The sequence below is a fragment of the Carlito syrichta genome, unplaced genomic scaffold (assembly GCF_000164805.1).
Source record: "Carlito syrichta isolate Samal-C Ts95f unplaced genomic scaffold, Tarsius_syrichta-2.0.1 Scaffold288221, whole genome shotgun sequence".
Taxonomy (NCBI): domain Eukaryota; kingdom Metazoa; phylum Chordata; class Mammalia; order Primates; family Tarsiidae; genus Carlito; species Carlito syrichta.
The window spans coordinates 262,984-279,267 of record NW_007232317.1 but is presented as its reverse complement, the minus strand read 5'-3'; positions in this window follow the sequence as shown (position 1 = coordinate 279,267).

Here is a 16,284-nt window from a genome sequence, read left to right as displayed (position 1 = left end):
TCTTCCCCCCTCCCTCCTTTTCTCCCTTGCTCCCCTCCTTCCCCTGCTCCCTTCCTCCCTCACTCCCTCCCTCCCCCTCCCTAGGCCCCTCCTTCTCCTTCCTCCTCTTCCTTCTCTCCCCTCCCCTCTCTCCCTCCTCCCTCCCTTGTTCCCTGCCTCCCCTTACCGACCTAGCTCCCTCCCCCCAGCTTCCTCCCTCCCTCCCCCCTTTTTTCTTCCCATTCCTTGCCATTCACTCATAAACCCCTGCCGTGTGCAGGAGGCAGGGCCCAGGCCTTCCGGCCTCTGTCTCCCCTCTCTCTCCTCTGGCCCTTGGCCCCCCTCTGCCCTCTGGGCGGGCACAGCTCCTGGCCGACGTTGGCAATGACCTGCCCGAGGCGCCTCCAGCATGTGCCAAGTGGCGCCTCCTCCCCCGGCATGCCAGGCTCCTCTGACAAGACCCCCAGGGTGCCCAAGAACATCAATATGTTTTGTATTTAATGTGCTGGCTCTGTTACAGCAAATTAAAGCACGGGGTCTGCTGGAAGGGAACACAGCCCGTAGTCTGTCCCTCGTGGAGCTGAGGGCCTGAAAACGGCTCCAGTGTGGGGAAGGCGTGCATCCCGCCCCTGCAGGAGCGGAGCGGGCCTTAGACAGAGCCGAGCCTTAATGGGACGCATCCGGCAAACATCTGAGCTCGGGCCTTCAATCACGGGCGCTGCAGGATTTAAAAATGAATAAACTTCACATCGTGTTTCTCTTATTTATCCTTTATGCAAATTGTCCCTAGGAGGACCCATTACGCACACGGCATGGGGACGGACGGCAGAGGCCGTCTCCGAGACTTGGAGGCCCCTTGCAAGCGGTTCCTGGAATGCCAGGACCATCCCGGAGCTTTACAGAGGGAGAGAAACTGATCGTAAAAGGGAAATAAACAGATCCGGAGCGGCGGGCTCAAGCGGAAAGCGCAGGCGTGCACCAGAACATGCGGCACACAGGCGGGCCCCATGTGGGTGACGGGTGCACAGTCCTGGTGTGCCCGGGGGAAGACTGAGGGTGCAGGGCAGGACAGTGGGGCACAGGGCATGAAAGGTGGCTCAGGCTGTAATCCCGCGCCTTGGAAGGCTGAGGTGAGCTGATTGCCTGAGCCCGCGGGTTCGAGACCCGCCTGGGCAGCGAGACCCCATCTCTACAATAAATCAAAAAATCAGCTGGGCGTGGTAGCGCACGCCTGTAGTTCCAGCTACTCAGAAGGCTGAGGCGGAAGGGTCGCCGGAGCCCAGCAGGTCGAGGCTGCGGTGGCCGGTAGTGGCCACTGCACTCCAGTCTGGGCGACAGAGTGAGATTCCAACTCAAAAAAAATAAATAAATAAAAGGAAGGAAGTCCTGGCTGCCGCGGGCCCAGCAGGGCAGGTGCCCAGTTCTCCTCCCCCCACGGAGCTTCGCAGCTCCGGTGAGGTCTGGAGCAAGGGTCAGGGAGTCAGGCTGGGAACCTGGCGAGGGAGGCCAGGCCAGCCCAGGCAAGTCCAGGGACACGCAGGCCTCTTGGAGGGAGCCAAGAAGGCCAAGGGGCGTGTGCTGCCCAACACTCCCATTTGGGGGGCACAGTGTCCACCCTGCCCCACGCTGCAGCTGCCCACTCAGGAGCACGGAGTCCTGTGTCCCACCTGGGTCTACCCGGTGCACATTGGGTCTCGGCTGGCCCCTGGGATTGGCGCCCGTCAGGTTAGCAGGTGTCAGGGGAGGGCTGGGCTGGGTTTGGCATTCCAGGAGCTGCTTGCAAGGGGTCCTCCAAACCTCCCGGCCTCTGCTGATCCCATGGTGTGTGCACAGTGGGGCCTCCCAAGGACAGCCTCACACATCGGGAGGGGCTCCACCGGCCCAGGAACCTGGCGCAGGGACTCGCAGCCTTCACGACAGACGGTTCCACAGGCAGACACGGAGGAGGCAAACCGAACTTGGTCACCTGGCGCCCTTGGTCATCTGGTCCCCTGGGAACTCACCCTGAGCGGCCTTGTGACACCTCTGGGGGTGGGTGACTCCAGACACTTCTGCCCCACCTCTGCTTGTGGACATGCTGGAGTGGGCATTTCCTCTCTCCGGGCGTGGCTGGGCAGAACCCTCTGGCTCCTCCCCCATTTCCACTCTCACCCCCACCCTGTGGGCAGAGAAGAGCCTGCGCTTCCAGGCTCAGGCTGGGGGAAGCCAGGCCCTGCCTCCAATTCCTTCCGCTCCCTCGCCCCCCCATCTAGGTGGCTGCCTCTTGTAGTGGGTCCTGGGCTCACGCTCCACCCGGCCACCCACACCTGGGTGCCTGGTCCGGCCCACATGGTCCCTCGGCTGCACTCAGCCTGGCTCAGTCTCCCCCTCCAGGCAGCATGCCTTGGTCATCCGTCCCTGCTCTGGGAGCCTACCGGCTCCCTGGGAATTACTACATCTGGCTGGTCCTCTGCCTGATTCTTGAGGGTCTTTGTAACCCCCTCACAAGTCACTTAGATCTAAAACCAACCTTCAGCTTCATAGTTTGAATCCCGTTCTTCAGCCAGACAGTAAACATTCATTGAGTACTGCTGTGTATGGAGCCCCATGCCTGTCTGAAGCATACCAGGACAGATGAAGGAAACACCTTCTGTCCTCAGGACACACACAGTCTCCAGGGGCACAGCCTGGACGTCGACGAGGAAGGCGCAATGCGACCCTTCCAGGCCTCTGGGTGGAATGGGGAGCGTCCAGGGGTATGTGCCGGGCGAACGGCTCCCAAGACAACAGACCCGGAAGATGGCACCCCTGAAGCTATTCGTGTGTAGTTTCTGGAACAGCGTGGCGTGGCAGTCTTGGGCGTGGTGCACGCACATTGAGACGGAGATGAGCAGACGAGAAGGGAACAGGATGAAATTCTTCGAGTCACCTGCCCGCCACAGACGCCATGCTGTGAGCCTCACGTTGACAATCTCATTCGGGCATGGAGGTCCAGAGAGCGGATGATGAGGCGACTACCGGACGGGGCACCGCAGGCTGGCCCTGGGATGGAAACCCTGAGCCCTGGCGTCAGGCTGCTGGACCCATGCGGCTGGCTCCACCCCTGTTAGCTGGGCGACTCTTAGAGAGAAGTGGCTTTGTCCTTCGGCCCTTGGGTCTCCTCCTCTATTCAATGAGGATGGCAGTCCCTTGCTCCTCTCTCCTGAGGTTGGACGAGTGATCATAGACTAAACACCAGAGCTAGCGCTGGCTGCTGTTACTGTTTGACGTCACTTCAGATGTAGGAATTCGTTTGGTCCTCACAATAACTGTTTAAGGCAGACTTATGCCCATTTTGCAGAGGAAAAAACGGAGACAACTGAGGTCAATTTGCCTTTCCAAGGTCGTGAAGTTAATGAATGAAAAAAATGACGATTTGCATCCAGGACCTCTGCCTTCAGAGGCCACCGTTAAGTTCTCATGTGGCCGGGGCACAGCTGTAGGGACATGGGCACCCCCGAGAAGAGCTCGGACCTAACATTGGCTTTCCAAAAAAAAAGAAGCATTTACTGAAAACGTTGTGAGAGTGTTGCTGAAAGGGGTGTGAAGACCCCTGCTCTCACGCCACCCCACATCTCCAGGGTGAAGACCTGGGCGTGCAGCCGTGGGGAGGGAAAGCTCAGCCCATGGTCACCACCGGTCTTTCCTTGGTGCCATCTCACCCTGATAAAAAGCCCTTAGACAGATTCAAAACCTGCCCAAGTGAAGGCACGGCCGCAAGCATCCGAGCCCGTGGCAGGCTGACACTGCCGGCTGGGAACTGGGCGCCCTTGGAGTCACAGGAAGGCTCATGAACGAGCTTGGCCAACCTCTGGGTCTCCACAGCGCATCTATGCAAATGCAGGCAGCAATTTGCATCAGGAAAATGTAATTACCCAAATTGGAACGGGGCCAGGACCTTGGCGCCTGGACGGGGACGTGCTAGAGGGTCCTCGGGAGCATAAACGCGCCCCCTTTTCCAATCCTGCACCCCCGGTCCTCCCGGGTCAGAGGAGCCTTGGAAGGAGAACGTTCCCAGAGCACCCCAGAGCCCGGCACAGACCCTGGCACAACCCCCTTCTGCAGCCTCAGGCTGGGAAGGCAGGACCCGGGAGTCATGGCAGCGGGGACTTGGTTTCTAAGCCTGCCCCTCCTGCCAGTGCCATTCCACAGTGACAGCCTTCTGGGCTTGCAAGTGAATGTGCTTGTGAGGCTTTGTTTTCTACGTCCTCATGAAGCCCACGCCTGTCTGCTGCCCTCACAAGGAAGAGCTTCCACCCAGCTGACCTTTGCCCAAAACAGACATGCAGAGACCACATGGCCTCTGTGGAACAAGTCTCCAGGCCAGCCACTTGTTCCTTGACCTTGAGTCCTGCTTTCAGACTGGGAGATTTGAACTCACTGCCCCAAGCTCCAGGTCACTCCAGCATGGCTGCTTATACGTCCCCATGAGTCTTGCAAGCAGGTGACCCTCCTAAATACACGAGTCATGTGATGGAGATGATCACAGCCCCGCCTCCACTGGGGAAGATGAGTGGAACATTCCAAGGGCCTGAGATATCCCGGGCGCTCAGCGGCAACAATCAAAAAGGCGCTAACCAGCCTTCCAAGGCGCCAACCTCTCCATCCCACCCACCAGTCAGAAAGTGAGGACCTTGCTGTACTCAGGGTGCAGGTAAGAAACCACAAGTGCCCAGGGAATTGAGAACCACTCCGGACATGGTGCTCACTTCCAGTGGGCCACGCTGGTTTCCCACCACAGCCATTCACATGACGTCCCTGCAGGTGCTGTCCTGGGGTGACCAGTCCTTGTTCCCTCCTCGGCAGGGAAGGGGGAGCCTCGTCTCAGGGCTCCCGTGACTTCCAAAGCTGGCACGGGCTCGGGTGGGAGGCAGTGGGGGAGCCCCGTGCTTGGACAAGTGCCTTCGCTCAGGGCAAAATCTGCTGCCTGGTGAGCACTCTGCCTTCCTTTTGTGTCAGGATGATTTGAGGGAGCCATTAAGCTTTAACAATGCAGGAAATAAATCCCCATTAAAATATATGCACCTTAAAGAGCTCAGTTCTCACTCAAACGGCAAGCGGCCCCCCTCCATCTGCGCCTGCCACTGGCCTGACTGTCCTTCAAGGCCAAGCTAGGAGGCCTCTTGTTCTAAGAAGCATCCCTCAGTTCAACCTGGCTGGGAATGACCTCTCCGTCTGGCCACCCCCACGCCTGGTAGGACTTGATTCAGACAATGACAGGGTGGGTTAGGGTGCAAGCACCACAGAGCAGCTGTTTGGTGCCCTCTCAGCTTGGGGTCCCCATTTTATATCCAATTGTCCATTCCTAGACAGTGTCGGAATGTTTGTTGAATGAATATATGCACTTGGCTGCAGAATCAAACACCTTATCTCCCCAGTCACAGCCCACCTGAAATCCACAGCACTCAAGGTTGCTGGCAATGGCAGCCCCATGGAAACCTTGGAGAGGCCCAACCCCTCGAGGGTCCCAAGCCTCCCCTGGACTCTGCTCCTGGTGCCTGGCTCTCTCGTGTGGCTCCTGCTCACGTTTCTCATCTGGTCAAAACACATCTCAGCGGGGGAACAAAGTCACTGTCACTACAGGCCAAGGCTTTGTCTCTGTCTCCTTCAGATGCGAGAACTGTGCGGCAAACACATAGCTGCCTCACACGTATTTGCCAGTGGACCCACCAACCCAGGGCTTGCTATTAGCACTAAACCCTTCAGCAACAGACAGGCAGTGGCCAACGTTTTAGAGCTGAGCTATTTCTTCAGCTGCCCTCACGAAGGGCTCAGGGGCCAGGACGGCACTGGGGAGAAATGCAGGAAGTCCCGGCTGCTTGATTCCACTACGCACTTTGTCCCTGAGTCAGCAGTGACCACAAGGCCCGGCAGGGCTCTGGGCCCAGCACCATCTCTGGCCCGCTATGGCTCCATGGGTGAGTCTAACCTCATTTGGTCTATTTTCTTATCTGCCACTTTCTTTCCACACCGAGTGCTAGGTCCTGTCTGAATTCCTGGGGAAGCAAAAATACATCCAAGACAACCCTGGCCCTCACCAAAAAGTTTCTAGCTAGTGGGAAAGACAAAGGCATGACCATCCAAATTACAATGCAGCCTGGGATGCAGAGAGGTGGGCAAAGAAGTTCGGACGTGGGATCCTGGAGCCCACAGCCGCGCCCACTGCCAGCAGGAACTCAAGGTTTCCAAGAGGGCAGCATAGACTGGGCGACGACTCAGAAAGGGTCTTTCAGGCTGCAGGCAGCAAGTGTATGAGTCACCATGGCTGCTGGGTCGAGTCAGAGGGGCTTTCGACGGTGCGGATTCATCCTCTCTCAGGGTTCTGTAGTGGTTGGAAGGCTGCCATGGGTCTCCCTGGGCTGAAGCCTCAGTGTCAGCCAGACTGCGCTCCTTTCTGGAGCTCGTAGGGGGAGCCATTCCCCTACTGTTTCCAGCTGTGGGAGGTGACCCATGTTTCCAGCCCACAGCCCCTTCCTGCCCTTTCCAAAGCGGGCAGGGGTGGCTCAGCCTTCCCCCAGGGTATGGCTCTGACCCCCTGCTCTGCCTCCCTCCTCCCATTTTAAGCATCCTTGTGATGGCATCGGGCCCACCTGAAAACCCCAGATAAGCTCCCTGTTGTATGGTCAACCGACGAATGGCCTTTGCCGTACAGAGCAGCAAGTTCACAGGTTCCAGGGCTTTGGCCACGAGCACCTCTGTGGACCCTTGCTCTTATTCCACAGCCAGGGCAAAGACTCGTTCCATCTGGGGACAGAGCAGGGTTCAGAGGTCAGTGTGGGGGTGACGACAGGGGAAGGGCCAGGTTCTAAGGGCCCTCGGACACCAAGCACAGTACGTATTCTCTCATCCACTGTGGCTTTTAAGCGGGGAATAACTTTGTTGCCTTCGTTTTCAAAACAATGGAGTTGTCACCGCAACTCAGTAACAGGAATTATTATGTCTGTTCCCGTTTTATAGATGAGGAGACAGAGGCACACCAGCATGAAGTAACCGATCTGTTACGAAGATGCATGCGTCCCTGTCTGTGATTTTTGTTTTCTCTGTGTGCCCCAGTGTGGGTATTTGCATGTCATCTGTTTTCCAGTTCACTCATTTTTCTCTTCAATATGGATAATTCCTTGAGTCGAGCAACAGGATAGACAGGAGCCAGCAGGCAGGGAGACGGTCTGAGAGGCCCCTGAGCTGCCCCTGGAAGAGGAGACGAAGCCAGGACGGAGCCAGCACGGTAGGAGTGAGCAGAAGCGGGTGGGTCTGAGCTACTGGGAGGTGTCACTGCCAGGATTTGAAGGCTGCCGGGATGCAGTGCGTCGGGGAGGGTGGGGCCAGGATGGCCAGGTCTCGGGCTTAGCGGCCCAGCAGACGACGGCTCAGCTCATTGAGTGGAGACTCTCAGGTGGGGGTGATCACATAGAGCTTTGGGTGCCAGGCCGCTCCATGCAGGCTGGTCATGAGCTTAGGGCACTGGAGCTTCCTGCCCTCTGCACAAGGGCGCTGCAGAGTCGGGGGAAGCAGCCCACCATGAAAACACATGAGTGCCCACCGCCATTGCCAGCAAGAGCAAACGCGCCTCCTCCTAGGAAGACGCCATGGACAACATCGTGTGGTCGCTTGCCTAGGTTCCATGGGAACCAAAGAGATCTCTGGGGCACTCCGCGCTCAAGAGGCGCCCAGTCCCATGGGAAGTTGAGGCGTGGAGTCAAGGGTAATGCTACCGCAAGTGCCGGGGAAGCAGCCCGGCCAGCCCAAAGCAGGAACCTGGGTGTGGATGGACGTCTTCTGCCTCCTGCCTTCATGTCGCCAAGTCCTTTGGACTTTATCTTCTACTTGTTCTGGGCTCTGTTCCCTCCTGCCTCCAGCTCAGGCCTTTCTCCATCTTCGTCTGAATGACATAAAGGCCGCTGCACAGCTCCTGTCCCTAGCCGTGTCCCTCTCTCACCTGTTCTTTAAATGACAGCCAGAGAGAATGATTTAGCTAACTCTTCTCTGATCTCAACACAACTCAGAAATAATCCAATAACACATAGGGAGAACATTTTAAATATGGGAGGAGGAGAGGCCTTTGTAAACAGGACATAAAACAAGCCATCCATAAAATAAAAGAATGATAAATTTGAATACATAAAATTAAAACTTTCCACTTGGAAAAAAGTGCCATAAACAAAGTTAAAAACCAGACAGCAAACTAAGAAAAAAGCATTTGCCATATAAATGACAAGGCACTGATAGCCTAAATATATAAGTGGTATCCACAAATCAATAAGAGAAAAACTTAACTGTCCAATGCAAAAATTGGCAAGGGAACGTGGAGAGAAAATGAAATACAGATAGTTTTTATACATATGAAAAGCAGCTCTAACTCACAATAAGAAAAATGCCGATTTCTCTAAAATCGGACACCATCAGATTGACCATGTTAAGAAGTTTGATCATCCACTTAATTTTTACACTGGGGAAGCAGGCACTCTCAAGTGCTCTTGGTGGGGTTATGCCAGCATTTAGAAACTGTAAACATCTCCCGATTTTTAACTATTGCATCAGATATATTCTTTGAAGAACATATTCAAAGAACATACAAGAGGAGACCCTCCGAAAAACCGGAGTTGCCTTTCGGAGGGTAGGTCCCTTGTAGGACAGCTTCCCCCACTCCGTGAGTGTTCCAGGAAGCCATCAGCATCAGTCCACCCACTGGTGCTGGGAGAGGCTGCGTTCAGCTTCAGTGAATGTTGGGGGGAGATTCTTTCAGTGCTTCTGCCCATTTCTCGATGAGTTATTGACGAGCCCACCTGCCCACACCTCGCCGAGAGTTCAGCAGGTTTTGACCAAAGATGGCATGACCCTCCTGCCCCAGCCTCCCTATCCACCCAATCTTGCTCCGAGCGACTTTTTTTTGGTTTCTCTGGATGAAAAACGTCCTCAAAGCGAAACGTTCTGCTGGTGTGGAAGAGGCGAAACCACAAATGGCAGAAGCCCTCAGAGACATCTAAATGGACGAGTTCAAAACTGTTTGAGCCGTGGGAAAAGCTTCTCTATAGGTGTCTTGTATCCAGTGGAGAGTACTTTGAAGGTGACTGAAATTTAACCATGTAAGAATAAACGCACAACTTTTTATAAATAGATTTTGGGTTTCTTGGGTCCCCCCTCATATTCTTTGAAATTATGTATCACTGTAAAATTACTCTGTAAACTCTGGCGTAGTCACATATGCATACAAGCACAAAACTACATGTGAAGATATTCACTAGAAATCCCTTAAATGTCACACAGAGAAGGGCTCAAATAATCATAGTGTGCACATAATATGGAATGCCACCACGTAGCTATTAAAAAGAATGAAGAGGTGGTGAGAATGGAACTACCACAAGGCAAAATAGTAGCAACCAAAGAAGTACTTACATAGCATCTACTATATATCAGGCATTATTCTAGAAGCTTTTGGTATTATATATAATTATATATATATTTCTATATGTTTAACTCATTTAATCCTTGCAACCAACCCTAAACATAGGAATTATCATTATTCCCATTTTACAGAGTTAGAGTGAAGTCATTTGTCCATTAGGAAGATACATATATTTCTTTCCGTGATTTTTTTTTCTCACTGTGCTTCAGTGTAGATCTATTTTCCAGTTCACTACTGTTTCTCTTCAATATGGATAATTCATTGAGTTCTTAATTTTTTTCAATTTCACAACTTCCATTTGATTCTTTAGTTAGTAATCAACCTGTAAAAAAATTCTTTGAACATATTACTCATAGTGATTTAAATCTGATAGCTATACCCCTGGGTCTATTTCTATGTCTGTTGTTTATCTTGGTTTTCCAGTCATGTCTTGTCATCTTATACACCTGGTCACGTTTGATGAGTGCCATACTTGTATAAGAAAAATGATGGAATCATTTGACCCTCTAGGTGATGTTATCTTCTTCCATAGATGACTCATGTTTGCTTTGGCAGGGATGCTACACACGAGCTCTGACAATCCCTACTCACCTTAGTTCAATCAAGGTGTGGCATGACTCACAATAGGACTTCAATCTCTGAGAACTTGTCCATATGTTATTTCACTATTACTCCTAAGGTTTAGTCCTCTGGGGTCCCTATCCAAAGTCTGAAAAAGTCCCAGGGCCTCTCCTTGATGGCCTCTGAACTCCCATTCTTGACTTCATAGCCCCATGAGTCTGTTGAGAGCTCTGCTCAGCTTCCTGGCCTCTGAGTTGCTGTGACTTTTCAAAACATCCTGAGCCTTGCGGAAGAACTGGCTTCATGTACTGGGTGTCTCTCTCCGGCCTCCCCTCCTCTCCTCAGTCTTGGCCTTGAAGTTTCTTGGGGTCTTGAAAACACTCCAATACCTCCAAAAATATACAAGGGAGACCCAGAAAATCTCAGAATTATCGTTTTGAAGAAAGGGCCCCTAGTAGTACAAGCTTCCCCCACGAGGTGAGTGTTCTAAGAACCCATCGGCATCAGTGTTCCAGCTAGCACTGTTGTGAGAGGCTGAATTTGGTGCCAGCAAGTTTTTCTGGAGATTTTTTTCAATGTGTCTGCCCATTTCAGGATGGGCAATTTACGAGAGCACCTACCCACACTGCACTGAGTGTCCAGCAGTCTTTTGACCAAAAGTGGAGTGGCCCCCATGCCCTACCCTTCCTATTTACCTGATCTTGCCCAAGCTACTTGTTTTGCTTGTTTGTTTCCCTGATGAAAAAAGTCTTCAAAAGGAAACCTTTGGCCCATGTGGAAGAGGTGAAACAAAAAATGGCAGAAGCAGTAAAAGGAATGCAAATGGATGAGTCCAGAAACTGTTTTGAGCAGTGGAAAAAGTATTTCCTAGGTGGACTGCATCAAACGGAGAGGGCTTTGGAGGTGACTGAAGTTTAAACATGTAAGGATGAAGACACAATTTTTTGTAAATAAATTCCAGATTTTTGGGGTCCCCCTACTTGTATTTTGTTTTCATTGTGTGTGCGATTCTTTTGAAAAAGACTTCAGCTTTTCTAATTGTTCTCAGAAGAAAAGTCAATTGAAAACAGTTTCTTGCCCATCCACTAGACATATTTTTAAGCAGAAAAAAAAGCATAGCTAGAATCCAGTCAAGAAAAAAAAAAAAACCCAAACTAGACAATTTAATAAAGAAAAGCAGGCCGGGCTCGGTGGCTCAGCCTGTAATCTCAGCACCTTGGGAGGCCGAGGTGAGTGAATTGCCTGAGCCCACGGGTTCGAGACCCGCCTGGGCAACTTGATGAGACCTCATCTCTACAATAAATCAAAAACTGAACAGATGTGGTAGCGCACACCTGAAGTTCCAGTTACTTGGAAGGTTGAGGCGGAAGGATCACCAGAGCCCAGCAGAACGAGGCTGTGGTGGCTGGGAGTGGCCACTGCACTCCAGTCTGAGTGACAGAGTGAGACTCCAACTAAAAAAAAAAGAAAAGTAGTATCCACTACTGCGGGTGTTGGATGAGCTGAAAGAACAAGGTGTGGAGGGGTCCAGAGACTGAGAAAACCAGAACAGAAGACCCGTTGGAGCCAGAACGAATCATGGGACCCCACCCGGAGCCTGCCCAGCAGATGGGGGACTCAGGGCCACAGAGTGCCAGTGCTGCCCTCAGGTAGGGGACCGAGGGCAACTGACGGGCTCCCTGCTCCTCCTGCCCCTCAGGCTTTCCAGGTCCTCTCATGATCAACCCTCCAGGAAAGGCAGAGGCCAAGGGAGCCAGGGACAGGCAGGGGAGGCAGGGAGTACATTGGAGACCATGTAGGCAAGTGACCCAACACCAGGCTCCAAGGAGAGCCGCCTGAGGAACCATCCTTAAGGCTGCTTCTGGGGGAGGAGGAGGCAGAGGATTGGGGACCTGGGACTGGAGTTGAAAGAGACTCGACACGTGCACCCGTCATGTCTGGGCAGTAAATACCACCGAAGAGTCTGGTTCCCGCCTGCTCCTATAGCGTTTCTCAAACTTCGAGGTGCGTTCTAATCACCCATTACACTGGAGAAAAACGCACATCCCAAGAATTGGCAGTCCCGGGAAACTGCATCTTAACCCACATCTTGTGGGCTTCCATTGTGGCGGGTCCACGTGGGACACAGGTGGAGGAGTGGTGACCCGTGGGGCAGAATTCAGACTCCTTCTCAGTGGCCACAGGCCTTTCGTGGCACGTGTGTCTGGCTCCTCTCTGAGACCCTCCCTAGCTGCTCTTCCGCCTAGGGTCTACCCCCACGCCCTCCACGTTCCCGCTGTGGTTCCCTTGTGATCCCGCTTTCTTCACTAGTACCAAGAGCAGAGGCCTTTTTGACCTTGAATCCCAGAACTGCCTCGGTAGTACTTGGCACAGGGGAGGCCGGGTAAGTGGACGAGCTGCTGGTTTTCAGAGAAAGGAGGAGTCCGAGTGAGGGCGGCTTCCCCCGAGGAGAGATCGCCTTGGATACGCAGGGTGGGGGTACACACATCCTGGGTTGGGAGAGGAAGCATTCCAGCTGGAGGCAGGCAGGCACCCCCATTTCTGTCCTGAACTGCCCTGCCAGTGACTATCAAGTGCTTTGGTGGTTGTTTTTTTTTAAGACAAATTCCCTAAAACCACACTCAGCGGGTCGGGCCTCCCCCTGTCTGGGGCCCCGCAACTTTCACAGATGTTAATGAGCACTTCCAGCACCGAGGAGGGGAGAGAGACCCCTACGGGTTTATAAAACATGCAGATGACTGGTTTTTAACGAATGCAAAATGTCAAACAAAAGCAGCATCTCGGGCCAGTTACTCATGCATAGTCAACTTCCTGGGACTGGGGAGTAGATAAACAGGGAAATACCTTGGCTGAAACCGCTCTTAATAGGCCATGGGCAATTGGGAACAGCGGGGACTGGTGGGGACGCGGGAGCCAATGGCAAACACATCTGGAAGATGTCCGCGAGGTCCAGGCGGCGCAGAGGCCTCTGGCTTTTGTTTCTGAGAGGGAGTAGGGCCTGGGTGCCGCCCTCCCTGATAGCTGTGCATGGTGCATGGGGCTCAGCTTTTGTTTGTTTGCGGGGGAGGCAGGGGGAGAAAGAACGGGAATTTGCACAGCAAGAAGAAAACAATTCTAGAAATGGTGGTGTTTAAATGGGACTTTGTTGGGGTAGTGGTGGTTTTTATTTATTATTATTATTATTATTATTATTATTTTGAGACAGGATATGTCTCTTTCATCCAGGTTGGAGTGCAGCAGTGTAATCATAGCTCACTGCAGCCTCCAACTCCTGGGCTCAAGCAGTCCTCCCGCCTCAACCTCCCAAGCAGCTGGGACTACAGGCATGCACCACCATGATCAGCTAATATTTTGATTTAAAAAAAAAAAATAGAGATGAGGTCTTGTTATGTTGCCCAGGCTAAAGTGTAGTGGTGTGGTCATAGCTCACTGTAGCCTCGGCTCAAGCAATCCTCCTATCGCAGCCTCTCAAGCAGCGGGGATGACAGATGCGTGCCCCCGCATCTGGCTAAAACGATTTTTTTTGGGAAAGATGAGGACCCGCTATGTTGCCCAGACTGGTTTCAAACTCCTGGCCTCAAGAGAGCCTCTCGCCATGGCCTCCCAAAGTGCTGAGATTACAAACATGAACCACCATGCCCCGAACCAGACTTGAGTGCTCCATTTTGAGCTAGAAACCACTGACTTGAACTTTGTTTTCCTTGAATATGGACAGGGCTTAACTTGGTCCAGATCCTGCATTCTCACACAAACTCAGCTTGAGGCTTTTCCCAGTCGTTCCAAATGCGTCCATGCACAAAGTCACTGCATTGTGCTTTCAGGTGTTGTGCTATGGGATGAATTCGTCCAACCCGAAGGGTTTCTGCACCTCGTTGCGGGGTGCCTTCATTTCTTAACCCACCCCGAGCTCCGAGCCCTGCATGTGGCCTGGGCCCTCTCAGCGCTCGCCCGTGAGACCAGCTTTCTGCTTGGGTGGTGTAGACGGTGTGATCTCAGAAGCGCTGGGAGGGCACCTGCCCCTCTGTCCCCCTGCAACCCTTGCACACCTGCTTAATGAGGCTTGGGATCCCTTTGTCAGGGCACCGGCTTGTGCTTCACACTGGGAAACGAGCCTTAAGTCGCACTCTGCAGGGAGAGCAGCCGAGGTCTCGCATTGGCCTGGGTGTCTCCAGGCTTTCTGGGTAGCAGGCGGGGCCCCTCACAGTCCCCCCAGAGCCCTCGTGCCAGTGGGAACTGCAGCGGGGGCCCTCGTGCCAGTTTCTTCTGCATAGAAACTGCGGTGGGAAGGGGGTCTGAGCCCCAGGCGTCGTCTTTCAACTTCCTGCACATGTCCGCCTCCCCGTCGTCCCACACCCGCAGTTGTTCTATCACGAAATGGCGTTTGTGGCAGACCTGTGGGCATTCCTGGATCTTCTCTGCGGGACCGACATAGCCACCGTCCAGCCATCAGGAGTGTCCGTGGCTGGCGGCTCACACCCTGGGCCACGGGGAGCTGCCAAGCCCGAGGTTCACGGTCGAGGACGTCCCCTACCGGAAGGCATGGCTGATGATGGCTAATATGGAAACATAAAGCCCCCTTGTGGGACATTTTTGAAGGGCGGTCTCCACAGGATCACTGAGACCTCCCTTTGGTGCCTCTGTGTGGGTGGCCTCTCCCCTGCTGGATCTGCAGGCCTGAGATCGCCTGGCACCCTCCCCAGGTGGCTTCTGCACAGGGCTCTTTGGCTCCATCCCTCAGACTCAGACTGTACAGTGGTGTCCAGAGCAAGATGCCCCGCTGGTGCCCGGCTAGCCACGAGGACCCATCTGCGGGTCCTGACAGTCCCAGGCTCACCGTGAAAGTGCAGCCACTAAGCCGTGCATCAGCAGCCATCTGGCACGGGACCCCTGCAGACAAGTTGGAGCCACAGCTGGAGCTTGAGAGGGCTGAGTACGAATGACTGCAGGGACCATGGACCTGGGTGGCTGTTGCCAAGCGCCGTGACCCATGGAAGTGAGAGGTCAGCAGGCGCATGGCAGCTCATGGCCAAGCCCAAGCAGAGGCGGGAATGCTGGGGCCGTCTGGGCAGCCAAGGCATCCACGGGGCAGAGGCAGGCGGGGCAGGATGAGGCCTCAGTCAGACCTGTGGGGCCTCCAAAGTGGCCCCTCTCCCATTTGGGAGAGGCAGGTGGTTTGGTCCTCACCACCTGCACACCCACCTCGCCTTTTGCTTCAAAATCAGGCTCAGGTCGGGTGCAGTGGCTCACACCTGTCATCCCAGCACCTTGGGAGTCTGAGGAGAGAGGGTTGCCTGAGCCCAGGAGTTCAAGACCCTCCTGGGAAACATAGCAAGAAGACCTCTTCTCTTAAAAATCAGGCTTCAGAAGAGACAGGGGCCTTACAAAACAGGATCTGCTGCCTTGGGGTCACCCAACCCCCTGACCAGACCAATCACAAGGCACACGTCCAGTGCGCTTGGATGGAGGCCACACTGGCCGTTCCAAGGGGGAGAGGGGCTTCCCTTAATGAATGGCGCCGGGGCCGGCAGACCCTTGTGTCCTGGAGAGACCACGGGCAGGTGCAGCACGCAGTCGGGTAAGGACGCGTTTATCAACAGGGGAACAGCTCCTGCTCCTCTTCCAGGATTTAACACTGGCCAGGACATGGAGACCATACTCATGTGTTACTGGCCTTTAAAGCCAAGACGTGATGGCCCACACTCAGAGGAGAAGCCGTGTGGGCCAGTGGTTAGCACTTTCACAGCAATGGAGGCAAGTACTTCTCCCATAAATGAGGTGCTACTAAGTCAGTCCATGGACCACCCGACATGGGCTCACGGACAGCGAGACACATATGAGCAGGTAACGTGACATGCATGTGTTAACACCAGTGTGAATCGGGGTGGCAGGGGGCACGCACAGCATTACAGAGCACAGATCAGAGCATCCTGCCAGACACTAGGGCCACACCCCAACGAGAGCCATCACTCGGCTTTGATGTCTCTGCACACACATTTCCCCAGTTGGTGCCCAACTGCAGCCAGCGCCCTTAATCCTGTCATGATGAACCTGCCTCAGGGGAACTGCGTGGTGATGAGTCCCTACGTGACAGTGCTGTGTTGTCTCACCGCCCAGGGGGCAAATACCCCCGTTCAACATGGCCTGTGGTGAGGAGATCCCATCTGACTTTCTGGAGGATTAGTAACAAAGCTGGCCGACAGTAGCTCGGATCCATAGGCTAGTTTTCTCACTTTTTTTTTTTGAGTTGGAGTCTCACTCTGTCGCCCAGACTGGTGTGCAGTGGCCGCTCCTGGCCACCGCAGCCTCGACCTGCTGGGCTCCGG